Below are 15,466 nucleotides of genomic sequence, written 5' to 3'. Positions count from 1 at the left end.
AAGTATTCAAGGAATCCACTGATCAAAGCCTGAAAGAGATCCAAAAAGAGAAACTCCTAGGAATATTCTGGCCAAATTCAAGAGTTCCCAGGTCAAGGAGAAAACATTGCAAGTAGCTAGAAAGAAACAATTCAAGTATTGTGGAAATACAATCAGGATAACACAAGATCTAGCAGCTTCTACATTAAGAGATCAAAGGGCATAGAATATCACATTTCAGAAGTCAAAGGAACTAGGACTAAAACCAAGAATAACCTACCCAGCAAAACTGAATGTAATACTTCAGGGGGAAAACTGGTCTTTCAATGAAATCGAGGACTTTCAAGCATTCTTTATGAAAAGACCAGAGATGAAAAGAAAATTTGGCCTTCAAACACAAGAATCAAGACAAGCATGAAAAGGTAAACAGCAAAGAGAAGTCATAAGGGACTTACTAAAGTTTAACTGTTTACATTCCTACATGGAAAGAAAATATTTGTAACTCTTGAAACTTTTCAGTATCTGGGTAGTGGGTGGGATTACACACACACGCACACGCACATGCACATGCACATGCACACAGAGACAGAGAGCACAGAGTGAATGGAATAGGATGGAATCATATCTTTAAAAAAATGAAATAAAGCAGTGAGAGAGAAATATATTGGGAGGACAAAGAGAGAAATGGAATGGGGCAGGTTATCTCTCATAAAAGAGGCAAATAAAAGACTTTTCAGTGGAGGGAAAAAGAGGGGAGGTGAGAGAAAAAACATGAAGCTTACTCTCATCACATTTGACTAAAGGAAGAAATAAAATGAATACTCATTTTGGTATGAAAACCTATCTTACAATACAGAAAAGTAGGGAAGAAGGGGATCAGCAGGGTGGGGGCAATGATAGAAGGGAGGTCAGTGGGAGGAGGGAGCAATTTGAAGTCAACACTCTTGGGGAGGGACAGGATCAAAAGAGAGAATAGAAGTAATCAGAGACATGATAGGATGGAGGGAATTATAGTTATTCATACATAACACGACTATTACGGAAGTCATTTGCAAAACTACACAGATATGGCCTATATTGAATTGCCTGCCTTCCCAAAGGGAATGGGTGGGGAGGGAGGGATGGGGAGAAGTTGGAACTCAGAATTTTAGGAACAACTGTTGAGTATTGCTCTTGCAGCTAGGAAATAGAAACACAGATGATGGGGTATAGAAAGTTATCTTGCCCTACAGGACAAAAGAGAACATAGGGATAAGGGAAGGGAGGGATATTAGAAGAGAGGGCAGATTTGTGATGGGGGAAATTAGAATGCTTGGCGTTTTGGGGTGGGGGGAGGGGAGAAATGGGGAGAAAATTTGGAACCCAAAATTTTGTGGAAATGAATGTTGAAAAGTTAAATAAATAAACAAATTTTAAAAAAAAATTTAAAAAAAAGAATTACATCTAAGTAAACCAAGTTCAGAGAAGAGACAATCTAAGAAGGAAGCTAAAAATTTTTTAAAAAATAATAAATACATGGTTTTCCAATATCTGTGCAAAATGTATAATTTTTAGTCAATAAGAAACAAAAAACCTGGATGCCCCAATAAAATAAAGGAGTCAACTTTAGTCTGACATCTGCAATAGAAATTCAATGTGAGAAACTCATAAATTCATAAACATGTTGCAGAATCTTTATTGAATAATAGTGGTGATAATGGACATCCTTGTTTCATCCCTGATCTTACTGAAAATGCATCTAGCTTATCTCCATTGCATATAGTGTTTGCTGAAGATTTTAGGTAGATATGGATTATTATTTTATTGAAAGTTCCATTTATTCCTGTGCTCCCCAGTGTTTTTAATAAGAATGGGTGTTGCATTGTGTCAAAAGATTTTTCTGCATCTATTCAGATAATCATGTGGTTTCTGTTAGATTTGTTGTTGATATGATCAATAATGTTAGCAGTTTTCCTAATGTTGAACCAGATCTGCATTCCTGGCATGAATCCTACCTGATCATAATGTACTTTTTTCATGATAAGTTGTTGTATTCTTTTTGTTAAAATCTTATTTAAAATTTTTGCATCTATATTCATTAGGACAATTGGTCTAGAAGATGGCAGAGTAGAAAGATGCATATACTCTAGCTCTTCCCCGACAGCTCATAAAATACCTATAAAGAATGATTCTCAACAAATTCTAGAGCAACAGAAGCCTCAGAAAAACAGAGTGGAGGAAATTTCCAGCCCAGGGTGACCTGGAAGGCCAGTGGAAAAGTTCTGTCTCAGTAGATGCGAAGCAGAGCCCTGCCCACACCTGACTGTATGGGCCAGGGAGGAAGACCAGAGCAGGCCTCCGGGGGTGGAATCTCCAGCAGCAGCAGTGGTGGTTGCAGATCCCTCAACCTATAGGCTCCAAAGATCAGTGAGAGGGCTTTTTCAGCTGTCCTAGAAAGGAGCAGGGTTCCCCCCAATAGCTTTGGCCTCAGGTGGTGGCAACAGAGGCTTTAGCAGGTGGCAGTGGCTCCCACAGCACGCAGCTGCCAACATGCATTGTTGAAAGCCTCACCGTAAATCCCACTGGGGGAACTGAGCAGCTGATCTGAACCTCAGTCCCGAGTGCTGGCGTGGCAGAACTGGAGGTGAGGCTGTTGTGGAGAGGAAATTCTCCTACTAACAGTTTCTGGGCACAAAACCCACAGATCAGTGTGCAGCCTTGATTGTGCCACCTGGGAGGAAATGAAAGCTTACAGGTCCCCAGAGTATACTCTATTCTTGACAAAGAACCCAAAAGTCAAGAAACTGGCTGGGAAAGTGCCAAACAAAAAGGGAAAAAATAAGAATATAGAATGTTACTTTCTTGGTGAACAGATATCTCCTCCCATCCTTTCAGATGAGGAAGAACAAGGCTTGCCATCAAGGAAAGACGTAAAATCAAGGCTTCTGTACCCACAAATGCAACATAAATATTGAATGGTCTCAGGCCATGGAGGAGCTCAAGAAACATTTTGAAAATCAAGTAAGAGAAGTGAAGGAAAAATTGGGAAGGGAAATGAGAGAGATGCAAGAAAATCATGAAAAGTGAGTCAACAGCTTGCTAAAGGAGACTCAAAAAATGCTGAAGAAAATAACACCGTTAAAAATAGGCTAACTCATTTGGCAAAAGAAGTTCAAAAAGCCAATGAGGAGAAGAATGCTTTAAAAAGCAGAATTAGCCAAATGGAAAAGGAGGTTCAAAAGTTCACTGAAGAAAATAGTTCTTTAAAACTTAGAATGGAAGAGATGGAAGCTAAGGGCTTTATGAGGAAACTAAGAAATCACAAAACAAAACCAAAAGAATGAAAAAATGGAAGATAATGTGAAATACCTCACTGGAAAAAACAACTGACCTGGAAAATAGATCTAGGAGAAACGATTTTAAAACTGTGGAATTACCTGAAAGCCATGATCAAAAAAGAGAGTAGGAATCATCTTTCATGAAATTTTCAAGGAAAATTGCCCTGATATTCTAGAACCAGAGAGTAAAATAAGTATTGAAAGAATGCACCAATCACCTCCTGAAAGAGATCCAAAAAGAGATACCCCTAGGAATATTGTAACCAAATTCCAAAGCTACCCAAGTCAAGTAGAAAATATTGCAAGCAGCTAGAAAGAAACAGAGTATTGTGGAAGTGCAACAAGAATAACACAAGATCAAGCATCTTCTACACTAAGGGATCAAAGGGTGTGAAATACGATATTCCAGAAGTCAAAAGAACTAGAACTAAAACCAAGAATCATCTACCCAGCAAAACTGAGTATGATATTTCAGGGGGAAAATTGTCTTTCAATGAAATAGAGGACTTTCAGGTTTTCATGATGAAAAGACCAGACCTGAAAAGAAAATTTGACTTTCAAACACAAGAATCAAGAGAAGCATGAAAAGGTAAACAGGAAAGAGATCAAAAAGGACTTACGAACATTGAATTACTTACATTCCTATATGGAAAGATAATATTTGCAACTGTTGAAACTTTTCTCAGCATCTGGGTAGTTGGAAGGAGTACACACACACACGCACATGCACATGCACACGCACGCATATATATGTATATTATATATATATACATATATATATACGTGCACACACACATGCGCACATATATATGTACATGTACATATATATGTGCACGTGTGCGTGTGTGTGTATACAGAGAGAGAGAGAAAGAGAGAGCACAGGGTGAGTTGAATAGGAAGAGATTATATATAAAAAATAAAATTAAGGGGTGAGAGAGTAATATATTGGGAGGAGAAAGGGAGCTATGGAATGGGGCAAATTATCTCTCATAAAAGAGGCAAGAAAAAGTCTTTTCAATGGAGGGGAAAAGGGGGGAGGTGAGAGGCAAAAAGTGAAGCTTACTCTCATCAAATCTGGCTTAAGGAGGGAACAACAAGCGCACTCAATTTGGTATGAAAACCTATCTTACAATACAGGAAAGTAGGGGAGAAGGGAATAAGCAGGATGTGGGCAATGATGGTAGGGAGGGCAAATGGGAGGAGGGAGGAATTAGAAGGAAACATTCTTGGGGAGGGACAAGGTCAAAAGAGAGAATAGAAGAAATGACAGGCAGGATAGGATGGAGTGAAATATTACACTTACACTACATGAATATTGTGGAAGTCATTTGCAAAACTACAAATATATAGCCTGTATTGAATTGCTTGCCTTCTCAGTGGGGATGGGTAGGGAGGAATGAAGGAAGAGAAATTTGAACTCAAAGCTTTAGGAACAAATGCTAAGTATTGTCCTTCATACAAATGAGAATCAAGAAATACAGGTAATGGGGTATAGAGATTTCTCTTGCCCTGCGGGACAAAAGAGAAGATGGGGATAAGGGAAGGGAGGAATGTTAGAAGGGAGGGTAGATTGGTGGAAGGGGCAATCAGAATGCTTGATGTTGTGGGGTAGCGGGAGGGGAGATGTGCGGATAAAATTTGGAACTCAAAATTTTGTGGAAATGAATTCTGAAAACATAAAATAAGCAAATTTTAAAAAATAATTTAAAAACTTAAAAAAAGAAAAATTGGTCTATAATTTTCTTTCTCTGTTTTCGGTCGTCGTGGTTTAGGCATCAAAACCATATTTGCATCTTAAAAAGAATTTCGAATAACTCCTTCTTCCCCAATTTTCTCAAATAATCTATATAGTATTGGAAGTAACTGTTCTTTACATATTTGATAGAATTCACTTGTAAATCCATCCAGCCCTGGAGTTTTTTTTTTTTTTTCCCCTAAGGAGTTCATTGACGGCTTGTTTAGTTTTTTTGTTTTTTTGTTTTTTCTGAGATGGGGTTGTTTAAGTATTCAGCTTGCTATTCTACTAACCTTGGGAAATTTATATTTTTTTAAATACTCAGTCTTCTCATTTAGATTGTCAAATTTATGGGCATAAAGTTGGGCAAAGTAATTTCTAATTTTTGTTTTAATTTCCTCCTCATTGGAAGTGTATTCACCCCTTTCCTTTTTGATATTGGTAATTTCGTTTTCTTCTCTCTTTTTTAATCAAACTGACCAAGGGTTTATCAATTTTATTGGGTTTTTTTCATAAAACCAACGCTTAGTTTTATTTAATAGTTCAATAGCTTCCTTAATTTCCATTTTATTAATCTCTCTTTTGTTTTTCAATATTTGTAATTTGGTATTTATTTGGGGATTTTCAATTTGTTCTTTTTCTAGGTTTTTCAGCTGCAAGCCCAATTTATTGATCTCCTCTTTCTCAACTTTATTCATGTAGGCATTCAGAGATACAAAGCTTCCCCTAAGAACTTCTTTTGCAGATTCCCAAAACATTTGGTGGGTTGTCTCATTATTGTCATTCCCTTGAATCAAGTTGTTAATTGTTTCTATGATTTGTTGTTTAACCCCCTCATTCTTAAGGATTAGAATATTTAGTTTCAAATCAATTTTTGGTCTGTATTTCCATGCCCTTTTATTACATATAATTTTTATTGCATTATGATTTGAGATGGATGCATTGACCATCTCTGTCTTTCTGTACTGGATTGTATGGATTTTATGCCGTAGTACATCGTCAGTTTTTGTATATGTGCTATGCACTGCTGAGAAAAAATATATTCCTTTCTATCCCCTTTCAATTTTCTCCAGAGATCTATCATATCTACCTTATCCAGAGTTTTATTCACCTCCTTAACTTCTTTCTTGTTTATTTTAAGGTTAGATTTATCAAGTTCGGAGAGGAGGAGGTTGACGTCCCCCACTAGTATAGTTTTGGTGTCTATTTCTTCCTGTAACTCCCTTAACTTCTCCTCTAAGAGTTTGGATGCTATACTGCTGGGGATGGAAGCTCAATTCCATGTGGACAGTCTCGGGCGGGTAAAGGTGGGAACTTCTAAATCTTAGAGTTCTCACGAGGCCCGCCATAAACACCAGGGAATCGAGGAGTGAGACCGAGCTATCTCGTGTATTTCTGCCTCTTCCTGTGAGAAACGTGATGGGAGAGAGCTCTCCCCGCCCTCGAGATTGTCCCGGGTCTGGGCACACCTATTGTTATCTAACAGGCACGGTATTCAGGTGCAAACTATGCGGCCTGAGAGCTTGATTAGGATCAGGAAAGCCTGAAGGTGCTCTTAGGCGGGAGGGGTGCGGAGCGGACAGGACAGAAGGCTCCTTTTTTCCTCTCTTCGCTCTCCCCTCTCCCTCTCTCCCCACTTACACTTCTGCTTCCAATCTCTTATTGTAAGATCTTTGCCTCCTTGGGAGATTCCTCGCTCCCTCCTAAGGAAGAATTCCCCTGCACTTGTAACCAGAACCCTGAATAAAAGCTTAACGCTTGTTCGACTCTGGGAGGTCTCTTCTCTCATACGACTATCCGGTTTGGCCAGCCGAAGACCTGCGAGAGGTAAGGTAAGAAGACTCGGGTAGCCCTCAGGCCTCTAGGCCTGGCACTATACCACTTGGAGCATACATGTTTAGTAATGATATTGCTTCGTTGTCTATGGTGCCTTTTACCAGGATATGCTTTCCTTCCTTATCTCTTTTGATTAGATATATTTCTGCTTCTGCTTTGTCTGAGATTAGGATTGCTACCCCAGCTTTTCGTACATAAGCTGAAGCACAATATATTCTGCTCCAACCTTTAATCTTTACCCTGTGTATATCCCCCCATTTCAAATGTGTTTCTTTTAAACAACATATTGTTGGATTATGGCTTTTAATCCATTGTGCTATCCATCTGCGTTTTATGGGAGAGTTCTTCCCATTCACAGTTATGATTACTATCTTTGTCTTTGCCTCTACCCTCTTTCCCACCATTTGTGCTTTTAGTTTTCCCTTTACCCTTCCCCTCCACAACTGAGTATAATTTTTGACCACCACCTCCTGCAGTATCCCTTTGTTCTTTCAGCCCCCTCCCTTTTTCTCCTCTTTACCCTTGCTATTTCTTCCCTCCCTTTTAACCTCCCCTCGCCTTTCTTTCCCCCTTCTCCTCCTTCTGTTTATAGAGGGAATTAAATTTATATACTTAATTAACTTTGTTGTTCCCTCCTTGAACCAAATCAGATAAGAGTACCTTTCAAACAATGCTCATCTCCCTCTCCTCTTTCCTTCTACTGTAATATAATTTCGTACTTCTTCCTCTGATGTAATTTACCATTTTCTACTTCCTCCTTTTCACATTTCCTGTTACAATCCCTTCGCATGCTTACATCACAGTTTTAGTATCACATAATTTACTTTACATACTTTTCCTCTATCTTTGTATATCCCTTTTATATTTCCAAATAGATATGCAATTCTGAACATTAACAAGTATCATTTTTCCTTATACGGAAGTAAACAGTGTGCCCATATTGGGTAACAAGCTTTTCTTTTCCCCTGTTTACCTTTTTATGCCTCTCTTGAGACATAAGTTTGAAGATCAAATTTTCTTTTGAGTTCCGACCTTTTTATCAGGAAGCTCCAGAAATCCCTTAGTTCATTGAATGTCCATCTCCTTGCCACAAATATTATGCTGAACTTTGAAGAGTAATTAATCCTTGGTTGTAGTACCAGCTACTTTGCCTTATGGAATACAATATTCCATTTCTTTGGATCTTTTAATGTAAAAGATGCAAGTTCATTTGTGATCCTGACTGTAACTCCTCCATATCTGAATTGTTTCTTTCTAACTGCCTGTAGTGTTTTCTTCTTCACTTGATACTTCTGGAATTTGGCAACCATATTTCTTGGTCTTTTTAGTTTGGGATCACTCTTGGGAAGTCAACAGTGGATTCTTTCCATGACTATTTTGCCCTCTGAATCTAGCACTTCTGGGCAGTTTTCCTTGTTGATTTCTTGGACGATATTGTTCAGTCTGTTTTTTTTCATCATGGCTTTCTGGCAGGCCAATAATTCCTAAATTTTCTCTCTTGTATCTATTTTTCAGGTCAGTTGTTTTTCCATTTTACATTTTCTTCTATCTTTTCATTCTTTAGATTTTGTTTGACTTATTCTTGATGTCTTATAGAGTCATTAGATTCTACTTGTCCATTCCAGTTTTTATTAAATTGTTTTCTTCAGTTAACTTTTGCATCTCCTTTTTCACCCGTCCAATTATTCCTTTTGAGGAATCATTTTCTCCAGTTTTTGTACTTCCTTTTCCATTTGTTCAATTTTCCCAGTTTGATTTGGTGCTTTCTTTTCTATTTGTTCAATTTTCCTTTTTAAAGAGCTGTTCTCTTCATGGAATTCTTTTTTCATACTTTAAAATTCAGTTTTTCTTCTATTTCCTCCTTTGGTTCTTTCAAAAATGCTCTTTTGTGGGCGAGCAGTTCATAGTTTCTTCTGAAATTTCAGATGGGAGTACAGTCTCAATACTGACCTATTTGGTATTCTTCTTTGGTTCTTGTCCCCATAGAAAAATTCTATAGTCTTTTCCTTCTTGCTTTGGTTCTTGTTACTCACGATGATGACCCTTTGTGCATTGTGTGCTATGTAGTGCAGTGGATAGAGCAACAGTGAATGAATCAGGAGGGCCTGAGTTCAAATCTCACCTCAGACACTTTACATTCACTAATTGTGTGACCTTGGGCAAGTCACTTAACCCCAATTTCCTCATCCTGGGTCATCTGTCATCATCCTGATGAATATCTGGTCACTGGATTCAGATGGCTCTGGAGGGGAAGTGAAGCTGGTGACCTGCACAATCCTTCCTCACTCAAAAAATAAAGTCAAGTGCAAGTCATGTCATCATTTCTCTGATGGCATGATCTTCTTTGACAACGAAAGATGAACACACACAAAGGAATTGGTGCTGAGCTGCCTGGAGTGAGAAAGCAGAGGCTGGTGACTTTTGTTTTATGTTTCCCTGGATTAGCCCTGGAGCTAGCTTGTTAAGTCTGGGGGAGGGGTAGTCTACTCAGGGGAGATCTACTCTAGCTGAGCTAGAGGAAAGGCAAGCTCAGGTGGTGATGATCCTGGTTGTCCTATCGTCTAACCCTTTCTCCTGGAGAACCGAGGCACACCTGGGCTCCTGTTATTGGTGTTTGGGAGGCTCCACCCTCCTGTACGTCTGGATCTCCTCCTGTTCCCTGAGGTGGGGCTGTCTGGGACAGTTCTGGTCCTCTACCACAGTAAGAGGAATACTCCTTAGCGATTTTCCTAGCCTCACATGCTATGAGACTGTTTTCCCTTTCTGCTGATCCCACTGATCAAGGATTTTTCTGGAGAAACATCTTATGGTTCTTTCAAGGTCAACAAGGGGAGGGGGAGGGAGCATTTACCAGTCACTCCACCATTTTGACTCCCAAGAAGTTCAAGTAGGTGACTTACAGACATTTAATCTGCAGTCTGATAATCTCAGGAGCAGCTGTTGCTGATACCTGGGGCTCTGTGACTCTCACTCTCTTCTGGACTGCTACCCTGGGCTGCTATTCTGCCATGGTGCTGCTGCTTCAGACCAACCCGGGGCTTTCCTGCTTGGCCCTGCTGCAGCCTGGGACATGCTGCGCTGTGTGCTGTGTGCTCCTCAACCCCCATGGAAAAGATCCTTCCCATAGACCTTTTAGTCTGTCCTGTTCTGTGAATCTGCTACAGTCTTTCTCCAATTGGATTCTACACCTCCAAAATTTGGCCAGATTCTCTTTTTAGAGCTATCTGAAGGAGTTTGTCTAAGAGCTTAGGTAAGTAGTTGCTCTCATTTCACCATCTTGTCTCTACTCCCTTGCAGAATCATTTTAGAAAAAATTAATAGGAGAGACTAGATAACATTGGAAAGAAGGGAAAAAAAGATGGATGGAAGGCAGGAAGGAATGAAAGAAAGAAGGAAGGGAGGGAGGAAGTAAAGGGGAAGAGTGAAAGGAAGGGGAAAAGAAGGAGGGGGGAAGTAAGTGTTTATGAAGTGCATACCATATTCTAGGTATTATGCTAAGACCTTCACAATTATATCATTTAATCCTCACAACAAACTTGGGAGGTCGATGTTATAGTTATCATTATTTCATCATAAGGAATCTGAGACAAACAGATGGATTATCCATAGTCACATAGTGTCTGACCATATTTGAACTCAGGTCTTTCTAACTTCAGGCCTAATGTTCTATCCACTATGCCACCTAGCGATCTCTAAGGGCAACAGGAATGTAACTTCCTTGTTTTTATTATTGTGTTAGTGTTGTATTAATGGAAGGAAATATCAAATATGAGGTAAAATTATTTCTTGGGGATGGGTAAGACAAAGGAAATTCACAAAACAGAGGAGTCAAAGGGGCTTATTTTAAAAAAAAATATCTAAAATTTTTCTTTGCCAACTAGAATGTCATTTACACCAGAAATGAAAGAACACAAAATGTCTAACAGAAATATAGGTAATGGGACAGGTATGGGGAGTAGCTAAATGGATCAGAATCTTGAGTAAGGAAGACCCAAGTTCAAATCCGGTTTTAGACACTTATTTGATTTGTAACACTAGGCAAGATGCTTTAACTCTGTTTGCCTCAGTTTTCTCATCTGTAAAATGAGCTGGAGAAGGATATGGCAAAACACTCTAGTATCTTTGCAAGGAAAACACCAAATAGAGTTCAGAAGAGTTGGACATATTTGAAATGACTGAACAACAATAAGAAAAAGCTTAGTTCACAGATATAATAAGTGTAGGTAACAGACAGTAAGAGAACACTTAATTGTCCTTGATGAATACAAGTCTCCTGGGTCAGAAGGATTACAAACTTAGATACTCAGAGATCAGGCAGGTATGACTATGATATTTAAAATAAAGTAGCAATTGGGAGATGTGCTACTATAAGAATGGAGGACAACTATATCAATTTTCAACCAAGGGGGGAAAACAGTGTCTCTAAACGACAGGTAAAGAGTTTGGATTCAATTTCCAGGAAAATTCCACAGTGGATTATTAAAGAGATGGCTTATTGACATCAAAAAATGAAGTGGTGATTACAAAGAGGTAGCACAATTTAGTGAAGGACAGATTATACCAGATTAAATGCATTTCTCCCTTTGGGTAGGGTAAATAGATTTATAGCTCATGGAACTTTTATAAACAATGGTTAATTAGGTTTTGCTGAAGAATTTGACAATTCTTTTTTTATATTATGGAAATGTGAACTAGATAGAAATACAAGTTAGTCAATTTAGAGATGTTTAACTACCTAGAATCATGATTTTAATTAATATCTCTATGTAAACAAGGCAAAAAGATTTAACTGCAGTGTCCCAGGCTTCTGTGCTTAACCCTGTGTGGGTTAATATTTTTGTCAGTGAAAATGGTTGAAGATGGAGATGACATGATCACAGAGTTTCAGCTGAAACAATTTATTAAAAGATAACTCATGTATTATGTGAGTTCATACATACATACATGTACATATGCACATTTTGTTATAAGTGCATATATAAAAATTGAGTTGGAATTTAATAATGGCAAGTGGAAATCTTACATCAGTTCAAAAATAAATTGCACACATATAGGATACAGGATAGGGTAAATATACTTAGGTTCTGGTCTAGTCTACTTTAAAAAATCTGATGATATTGATGCATTTCAAACTCAAAGTGAGTTGTGTGATGTGTCAGCAAAAATAATTGTTAAAAAACTCATGTGATCTGGAACCTTATTAAGAGGATGACAACTTCTAGAGATAAAAACGCAATAGTCACCCTATATTGTCCTGGTCAGACTCCATCTAGATTATCATGTGCAACTGATAGATGTAACTGATTCAACTAGGCACTGTAATTTAAGGAAGATACCTTCATAGTGTCTTGAGAAGGGCAACCAGGATTGTGAAGGAGATTGAATCCATGTCCTACGAGTATCAGCTGAAGAAACTGAGGTTTTTAAACTTGGAGATTGCTGAAGGGAAAACTCAGGGGAAAACATGAAACTGTCTTCAAATATTTGAAAGACGGTCATTTGGAAAAACGATTATACCTTGACCACATATGGCAGAACCAGGAGCAATTGCAATGGGTAAAAGTTGGACAGAGGCAAATTTATGCCTGCCATCAGAAAATGCTTAGGAAAAAAATGAGAACTATTCAGAATTGAAACTGACTGCTTTGGGAGATGATCTGAATTGCCTCTCATTAGAGACATTCATGAAGCAGCTGATTTACTATGCTATAGTAAAGATTCCTTTGAGGGTGGATTAATTCTACCCTTCTGAGGTCCCTTCCAACTTTAAAATTTTGTGATTACAAAACAAAAAGATTATACTATCTCTGGTCACAGAAATAAATATGCGATCTAGTCCACATTCCTTAAAATAAATCCTAGTCCCTGATGAAAGGCCGATTTCCATCACCAGAAATTTCTGATGTAATGGACATCATATCCAACATCCCAAATTCCACCAGTTGACAGATGTACTATAACTCACTATCAGAGTGGGGATTGCTCCAGGTGTGGAGGTATAAATCTCATTGCCCTAAAAAGAGTATATCTGCTTATCATCAGATTGTCACACTCATTGATAATGTGAGACATATTCTTTTGGCTGTATCCTTCTTAGGAGTTCCTTTCCAGATTGCTTGGTGATTTTGTAGCTGATCTAGAAGCTACATTTAGTTTTCATTGTTATTGTTCAGTCTGTCATCTTCCCTCAGTGTTTCCTGTAGTAATTTCCTCTAATTCATGAGATTGCAGTCTTTAGTAAAAATAATTTGAAAGGTAATTTCTTAAAGATGGCCTCAGTGGAGGGAGCCATCAAACACTAATTTTACTAAATGGAAAACAATTGCAAGCACTGCTTTTGGAATTGTTGGTGGTTTAAATGAACAACATCCTGATTGACTATATTCTAGCTAAATATGGGGGTGGGAGAAGGTGCAGTTCAGGGACAAGAGGTCATTAATTTAGCAGGATTTTTTTTTTTACCATCACTTCATCTCTTCAGGCAATTTAGTAATTCCTCTATTGAATAGACATAAAACTGCAAATATTTCATTGTCCTGACTCCATGTTTTCAAGAGATGTATCAGGCATTTAAACTAATAAAGAGGTGAAATTCAAAAAAATTGATGTGCCAACTGATGTACCAATCATTATATAGCAAAGAGGTAAACATAATTAAAAGTTATAAAACCCATTGTTGGTTGAGTTGTGGAGAAACAGGAACATTCATTCATCCATGCATTACTAATAGAACTGCGTTTTTTCTTTTAGTCTTGTGATTTAATTTTCAAGAGAAATTCTCAGTTTAAAAAATCCCTGATCTGATGCAATTTAGCTAAGCTCTTTCTATTTAGAATCTCAGAAGTCAGGGCTTTTAGTGTGGTTACATGATTTGCTTATAGTCATGAAGTGAATAGGTATTGAGAGTTTTCTCAGAAAGCAATTTGGCAGGTTGCAGTACATGCTACAAAAATATAATCATATGTTTTTCACTCAATAATATACTCTATTCACTATAGTGTATAATTGACTAATAATTTTAGGAATATTTCCCAAAAGTTGACTAAAATAAGAGAAAAAGAACTATCTACCAGTCATTCAAAAAAACATTTCTTAAGCATTCACTATGTACCATGAACTGTGCTGAATCTTAAGGAGGTAAAGAAAAGTTAAAAAAGGAAACAAAATAAAATTTAAAAAAAACCTCTGCCCTTGAGGAACTCACAATCTAATGGAATAGCTGGGATATAATATTCATAGTATATATATGCAACAATGACAACAGTAACAGATAATACTGTCCCACAGCTGGTTCAATAAATTGTGGCACATTAATAAAATGGAATTCTATAGTGAAATTATAATGGAGAATCGTAAGACATATAAGGAAAGATGAAATTTTCATTATGAAACAATGAAGAGTATAAAAATCAGTCAGAAGAACAAAGTACCTATGAATTATATCCAGAGAAGATGATATTGGATGAGAAGGAATAGGAAGATGTTCTTGATGGAACTTTAGAATACATTACTGAAAAGTTATCATGGAGTCAAATTCTTTGAATTGTGTTTATTTAAATGCAAACAGCTGCAAAATTAATTGAAATGGCTGTTACTTTTCAATTGTTGTTCATAGTAAGCTATTTTATTCAGTTAAAAAAACAAAAGCAAAACGAAAAAGTTTTAGCATCTGTCACCAAAAGTCTACCTCTTCATAGCATTTGAATGTTTATAATAGAGACTTTTTGGTAGAAAGAATATCTTTTAAGGATACTTGTTCTATATACTTTCCTTGGATTATTAGATTTGGGATTAGGGGGGCAATGGAAACTATTAACATGTTTCTGCTCTTCTTTATTGTGATACTAAATTCACTGTTTCACAATTGTACTATATATATACATATAAATATACACATATGTATATATGTATATATAATTTTGATAAATACTTCCTAATTATATTTTTTAATATTTCTGCTTTATAATTTTGAGTTCAAATTCTCTCTTGTCCCTCCTGCCCCTTGAACAGGTCAGTAATATATCAATTAGATATCAAGTAAAATATAACTCCATATTAGCCATAAAATTTGCCATCATTTTAAAATGTCAGTGACTTTTTCATTTTTTAAAATGATCATCTGGTGCTGTGTTGGCACTTTTAACTCCCCTTGGTTAGTTTTGCTTAATAGATTTCAATGAGGTTTAATTCTGGTAGGAAATAGAGATTACAAATTTCTACCTTCTCATTTCATAGAAGAGAAAACTGAAGTTCAGAGAAACAAAATTTCTTACCCAAGGTCTTAAAAGTACTTGAGAGTAAAGACTACACCCCGGATTTTCTGGTCCATTGGATCTGAATCACCAAATCTCTTAAATCTTGGAAGGATGTAGATGAAGGAGTGAATGGACCGTTGGACTTAAAGAAAACCTGAGTTCACATTCTGTCTTAGACACTTCTAGTTGTGTGAACCTGTAGGAATCACCTCTGGCTGCCTCATTTTTCCCTTCAGAAAAATGAGGACAATAATAGCACCTACCTCCCAAAGTCATTGTGAGTTATGTGTGAGCTATTAAATTGCCATTCTTTTAATTATAGGGATAGACTGAACCTGTAATCT

Source organism: Notamacropus eugenii, chromosome 7 (assembly GCF_028372415.1).
Source record: "Notamacropus eugenii isolate mMacEug1 chromosome 7, mMacEug1.pri_v2, whole genome shotgun sequence".
Taxonomy (NCBI): Eukaryota; Metazoa; Chordata; class Mammalia; order Diprotodontia; family Macropodidae; genus Notamacropus; species Notamacropus eugenii.
This window is presented reverse-complemented; position numbering follows the sequence as displayed.